Source organism: Triticum urartu, chromosome 3A (genome assembly GCF_056163025.1).
Source record: "Triticum urartu cultivar PI428250 chromosome 3A, HENAU_Tu73, whole genome shotgun sequence".
NCBI classification, from domain to species: domain Eukaryota; kingdom Viridiplantae; phylum Streptophyta; class Magnoliopsida; order Poales; family Poaceae; genus Triticum; species Triticum urartu.
This window is the reverse complement of record NC_141875.1, coordinates 239,418,445-239,424,991: the sequence shown is the minus strand read 5'-3', so window position 1 is coordinate 239,424,991 and position 6,547 is coordinate 239,418,445.

Here is a 6,547-nt window from a genome sequence, read left to right as displayed (position 1 = left end):
TGGTGATCAACATTGTGAAGATAAATGGGATCCTTAGCATGCTCTGGGTAAATAGCTTCAACAGACAGATCAACCTCTAGCAAGAAGACAAGATGATTGCACGTAGACGACTGATAGTTGATGGCAGAGTGAAGCTTGATAAGGCGCATTACCCATGGAGCATAGAACTTCGGACCAAAAATGTCGGAGCTAGATGCAGCCAACTACCTAATGAAGAAGTCTTGAGCATTGAAGCTGATGCCATTGAAGATGTAGAAAACCAAAGTCTTCATTGCTCCTTCAAGCTTCGCTGCAGATGAATGTCCTTTGATGGCCCATAGAGTTTTTCTGATGATATGATAAATGGTGCGAGGCAAATACTCTAGGTCTTCAACAAAGAATTCAGATGGGTAGTCAGCGTCGTGAGGCAAAGGCTTCATCATGCTCAACATTTGGCTCATGTTGGGTTCTGGCTTCTGAAAAATGCTCTCCAAAGCATTCTGGTGATGTTGACAACCTGGCTCATAGTATTCACCAGGAGTGGGCAGGCCTGTGAGCTCAGTGATATCAAGAGCTTTGGCTTCATGATGGACATTGCCTGTCATCCACTCAAGGACCCAAGTCTTTGGATCCCTGTTGTAGCCTCGAATGTGAAGAGTTGCATAAAACTATAGCAGAAGCTCTTCATTCCAGTGTTCCTTATCTGTGACAAACTGCAAGAGTCCAGCGTCTCTGAAGCAATCCAACGCTTCTTCAAGGCAGGGCAGGCCAGCTATAGCTTCAGTGTCGAGACGCATATGTGGAAATATGCGCCCCTAATTGTATAAGACGCAGGAATAGTAGCTGCTCTGCTGATAGCTCCAGAACCGATCTGATGAAATGCGAGGTTTGGTGTAAGGGTTCTTGGCGCTGTTGAGGAAGGTATTATGTGCCACGAAGCCATTCACATTGAAGACCCTAGGTGAAGTTGCAGTTCCTGGGAATCGTGGAAGTCTTGGCTTGGGCGTCTGGACGGGAGGTCTGTGCTCGACATGATAGTCAAATTGTGGACCCGCTGCAGGTGGAGGAACCAGAATGGGCCATCGGACCATAACAGGCTGACCACGATCAAATGCCAGCTCAATTGTATGAGGTCTTGGAGGGGGTACAGGAGCATTGACATTGTCATTGATCTAGGCTTCAGGGGCCACATTAGCTTCAGGTGCTTCAGTATTGGCTTCGGGCGCTGCAGTGGCTTCAGGTGCATGCACTTCTGGCACCGCAGTAGCTTCAGGCGCCACATTAGCTTCAGCCATGACAACGTCATTGGCTTCAGTGTTGATGTTGGTGGCCGCCTCAGGATTCTTAACCTCCACTTCAGAAGCTGGAGGGTCGGACACGTTCTCCTCGAGAACAACATCTTGGTGGGACGGGGGTGTAGCAACTCTTTCTACTTCAAATCTCGGTTCTTCTCTTTCATCGACTGATGCAGCCGGAATATCTTTAGCGGTTTTGGCTTCAGACTCTGACACGTGCACAGTGGGAGTGACTTGGGGCCTCGATCCTTTGCGAAGCCTGCGTAATGCTGGCGACGATTGCGGATATGGAGTGTGCTGGGCCTCAAAGTCATCGTCATCTTACACTGGTGAGGTGACTTGTGGTTGGGGAGAACTTGGGGTGTCTTGTCGTTGTGGGTGATCAGCCCACGATGCATCCTGGGCAGCTGGCATCAAAGGACGACCAATGCTGATGAGTTCGTTGTGCGTGAGCACAGGCGATGATACCAACTGGTGGTCGATCTGAGGAAGGACTTGATCATCTTCAACATTGTCGTGAGGACCAATGTCTTCAGCTGCGGTGGGGTCAACAGCTGGATTGTCTTCAGCTTCAGGAGCCTCTGTGGAAGCAGGCTCATGAACTATTATTTAGCGTTCTTGATGTTCAGACGCAGGACGAGCCACTGAGATTGGCTCGGCCTCAAGGGGCTCTGTGGGAGCAGCCCGGTCTCTCTTCTTGGTTTTTCGTTTCTTGGTTGGAGGTGCATCATCAGTGATGGCCTTGGTTTTGCGTTTCCTGGCTTCGGCTTCAGCTGCCCTTGTTTTCTTCAGTTCTGAAGCCACTATGGGGACCTTAGGCTTCGAGCCTGTCATACTGGCTGGGAAGACAATTGGATGTACTTCCTGCCTTGGTGCTTCGGGTTCTGCCATAGCTGGCTTCTTCTTCTTCTTGGCCGCCATTCTGGTGTCGATGCCTGGTCGCCCCAAAGCCTTGCGCTTTTCAGCTTCATTGTATCCCTGAACACATTTAGCAGCAAGATCCTTCATGCGCTCACGAGAACCTTTGGCTTCTTCGTGTTTGGTTCGGAATGCTTCCTTGAGCTCATGCATCATGACCTGGAAGTTCTGAATGTCTTCAACATTGAGTTTGGCCATATGCTTCTTGAATTGAGCCTTTTCGTAATCTATCTTGTGCTTTAGCTCAACAATTTTCTGAGCTAGAGCTAGCTCAGCAGCAATGGCTCCGTGGAAGGCGATGCTGAGGCCAATGGGAAGCTGAAGATCATCAAAGCTAACATTTGTGCTGTCAAACAACTCATCAATGAACTTGTTTATGATTTCAACATCAAAGAGAGGAAGGTCATTGAATATTTCTGCCTCTTGCTTGCTCTTGATCAACTGCTCAAGAGCGTCATCACCAAGGTCATCGTCGCTGGACAGATCAATGGCGTCATTCTCGTTGCGCAGAACAGCAGCAGGGGTCAGTGCTTGGCTGGTGGGTTGCATGGGCATCTTCACTTTGGAGGGCTTAGAGATGCGTCACAGATCTTCAGACTGCACACTGTGTTCAGGAGGTGCAGTGGCCAGAGGCTTCGCCCATGAAACCTTTGGTGCAGGGGCAGGCTTCGAAACTTTAGGTTTCTTCAGCTTCTTTGACTTCGGTGGTGCAGGCGCTTCGTCAGAATCAGCATCGTCTTCAGGTTGATCCACGACTACCCCTTGAACCTGTATATGTGAGTAATGAGACCTTCTAAGTTATAGAAGGGCCCAACCAGATTGGGTTCAGCTTCACGTGTGCCATCAGCACGAGGAGCAGAGGGGCCTGGATTGAAGTCTAATCCCCATGACTTCTTGTTTTCTTTGGCCGAGTTCTTGGCAAACTGGAAGTTGTGCTTGAACAGATTGTCGTCATGACACCATAGCAATGAAGATGGGTCTGCATCTGCAGGCTGTGGTCCACGGACCATGCAATGATAGAAGTCTTGTTCAATGGCTTCAGCTTTGGATCTGGGTTGAAGATTTCTGTACAAGATGTCTCCCCACGGTCGCTTGATGGCATTTTTCTCAGCATATTCCTGGGTCACAAACCTATACTTGAACCATTGCTCTACCCAATAGCTTTGAATCCATTGGATTCGGGTTTTCTGCTGATTGTAGTCCTCCTCTGGATCTGTCTTGTACAGCTCATAGAGGTCAGGAGGCAAATCTCTTGAGGTGTTCCCACGATGCTGTCTGCCACCCTTCCTTGCAGATTTCTCTGTTGCCATGAAGTTTAGACTGAAAGGCTTCAACACTGTCAAAGTCTTCCGTCTACTGGTCAGACAAGAACTGGCTTTAGGAGAATTTATATGATGTTGTAAGAACTCTGCAAATGAATGCAGACTATGAGAACCAAGGGATTCTCCCACGGACATGTACCTGTGACAGCATTAAGGTGCGAGGGAAGGGGAAGAGGTCATATGCATTCTCAGAAGATTTTGAAGATAAATCAGTTTAGAAGACATTGACCTCATAGTGCGAAGACATTCACTCATAGGTAGAGAGTTGGTTCCAGATTTGTACGAATCCACGAATAAGTACAAGTGAGGATTCTAACTACTTTGTGAAGCATAAGTGAATATACTAGGCATGTTATGAGAGGCAGTATGAGATAGATCCAACTTGTGTGAACAGAAACTACTTGTGGTAGAAAAGGATGAATCTATCAAATCAAAAAGACTATAAAAAGGAGGTTTTATTTACCACACGAGGAACTGCTAGACGGAGTGGGAGAGGAGGCCGAGCAGTTCGATCTTCCGTGCCCTAACTTGGCGACAGAGGACACCTACGGCGACGGCGGAGAAGATGATGTCCGCGGCCGGCATGAGGACGGCGTCGGTGAGGTCACGGCAGCTAAGCGCTTCATCGCCGGCATCGTCGTGGGCTAGCGGTGGCGCTAGGGTTTGTGCGAGAGTGGAAGAAGAAATAATGACTGGGGTGAGGCGTGTATTTATAGGGACAGGGACGGCACAATGTTATTACATAGGTGCCCCTGGCGGTTCACATCTGAAGGACACGTGGCGATCATGCAACACATTGGAGGTTGTTCCATGTTCCCACGCACGCCTAGATTGTCGGATGGTCGTTCCCACTTCTCCGGGTTTCAGGTTGAAGGATTTAGCATTGAAAACAGATTAATGTTTGTATCTGTGTCTTCTGCTGACAAGGACGCAGAGAAGACATTTTGACAGTGTCAATAGAATGCATATGATTTGGATAGATAGACTTAAGATAGAAGCATAGAGGGGTTAGGGTCCGATCACATTCACTTAGTTCAAAAGATTCAACAAGAAGCCATAGCTATAAGTGAATGCTGTAGAGGACAGAAACCAAATTAGTACATTGAAGATAAACATGAAGCCATGTTAACATTGAAGACAAACAGAAAGCGAAGACTTTGCAAATGTAACGCCATGTGAAAAACACTTCTAAGGGAAGAATTTGGTGGTGGCGTTACCCACCGTATAGGAAGTATTAGACCCAGACACGGCGCACAATTATCGTGGCGCTCCGAAGTCAAATTCCATGTTAATGTATTCACACTCAGAATGCATGTCTTCATTGATTGAAGACATACGTTACTTCGTGTGTTGCACATCTAAGTCATCAACATGCATAAGTGTTAGGATGTGTGCCTGATCACAGGACATTTGAGGATTCCAAGATATTTAGCTCACACCGTAACTTGCAAAACCTCTTCTCATCCAAGGGCTTTGTGAAGATATCTGCCAGTTGCTCTTCAGTGTTGACGTGTATGATATCAATATCTTCCTTCATGACATGATCTCTGAGAATGTGATGACGAATTTCAATGTGCTTTGTCTTCGAGTGCTGAACTGGGTTGTTAGCAATCTTGATGGCGCTCTCATTGTCGTGGTAGAGTGGTACTTGCTTCAGATGAATGCCATAGTCTTTGAGTGTTTGCTTCATCCATAGAAGCTGCGCGCGGCAAGATCCAGCAGCAATGTGTTCAGATTCAGCAGTGGAGAGAGATACACAGTTATGCTTCTTTGAAGACCAACATACAAGTGATCGTCCCAGAAAGTGACATGTGCCTGATGTAGACTTGCAATCCACCTTGTCACCAGCATAATCAGCATCTGAGAATCCAACTAGATCAAACTCTGAGCCCTTTGGATACCATAATCCTAGTGTTGGGGTGTGAGCCAAATATCGAAGAATTCGCTTCACAGCTAAGTGATGCGATTCCTTTGGTGCCGCTTGGAATCGGGAACACATGCAAACACTAAGCATGATATCTAGCCTAGATGCACATAAATAAAGCAAAGAACCAATCATGGAGCGGTATACCTTTTGATTGAACTCTTTACCATTGTCGTCGGGATCCAGATGGTGTTTAGTTGGCATTGGCGTCGTGTAACCTTTGCAGTCTTGCATTCCAAACTTCTTCAGGCAATCTTTGAGGTATTTCTCTTGAGATATGAAGATGTCGTTGCGTTGTTGTCGTATTTGAAGACCAAGGAAGAACTTCAGCTCACCCATCATGGACATCTGATATTGCTCTTGCATCATGTATCCAAACTCATCACTATATTTCTGATTAGTGCAACCGAAGATAATGTCATCCACATATATTTGGCACACAAACAGTTCACCATCATATGTCTTCATGAAGAGAGTGGGATCCAGGGAACCAGGTTTGAAGCCTTTGCTCTTCAGGAAGTCTTTGAGTGTGTCATACCAAGCTCGAGGGGCTTGTTTAAGGCCATACAGTGCCTTGTTGAGCTTGTAAACCATGTCAGGATGTTTTGGATCTTCAAAGCCAGGCGGTTGTGCAACATACACTTCTTCTTCAATCTTGCCATTGAGAAAAGTGCTCTTCACATCCATTTGGTACAAAAGAATGTTATGATGATTTGCATAGGCCAGCAGTATGTGTATAGCTTCAAGCCTAGCCACCGGAGCAAATGTTTCATCGAAGTCAATTCCTTCAACTTGAGTGTATCCTTGAGCGACGAGACGAGCTTTGTTTCTGACAACTTGACCATGCTCATCTTGCTTGTTGCGGTATATCCATTTAGTGCCTATGATATTGTGCTTACGAGGATCAGGACGTTTGACCAGTTCCCATACATTATTCAACTCAAACTGTTGAAGCTCTTCTTGCATAGCTTGAATCCATTCAGGTTCCCTAAAGGCTTCATCAACTCTCTTGGGTTCAGATATTGAGACAAATGCGAAGTGTCCACAAAAATTTGCTAGTTGTGTTGCCCTTGAACGAGTGAGTGGACCAGGTGCATTGATGCTGTCAA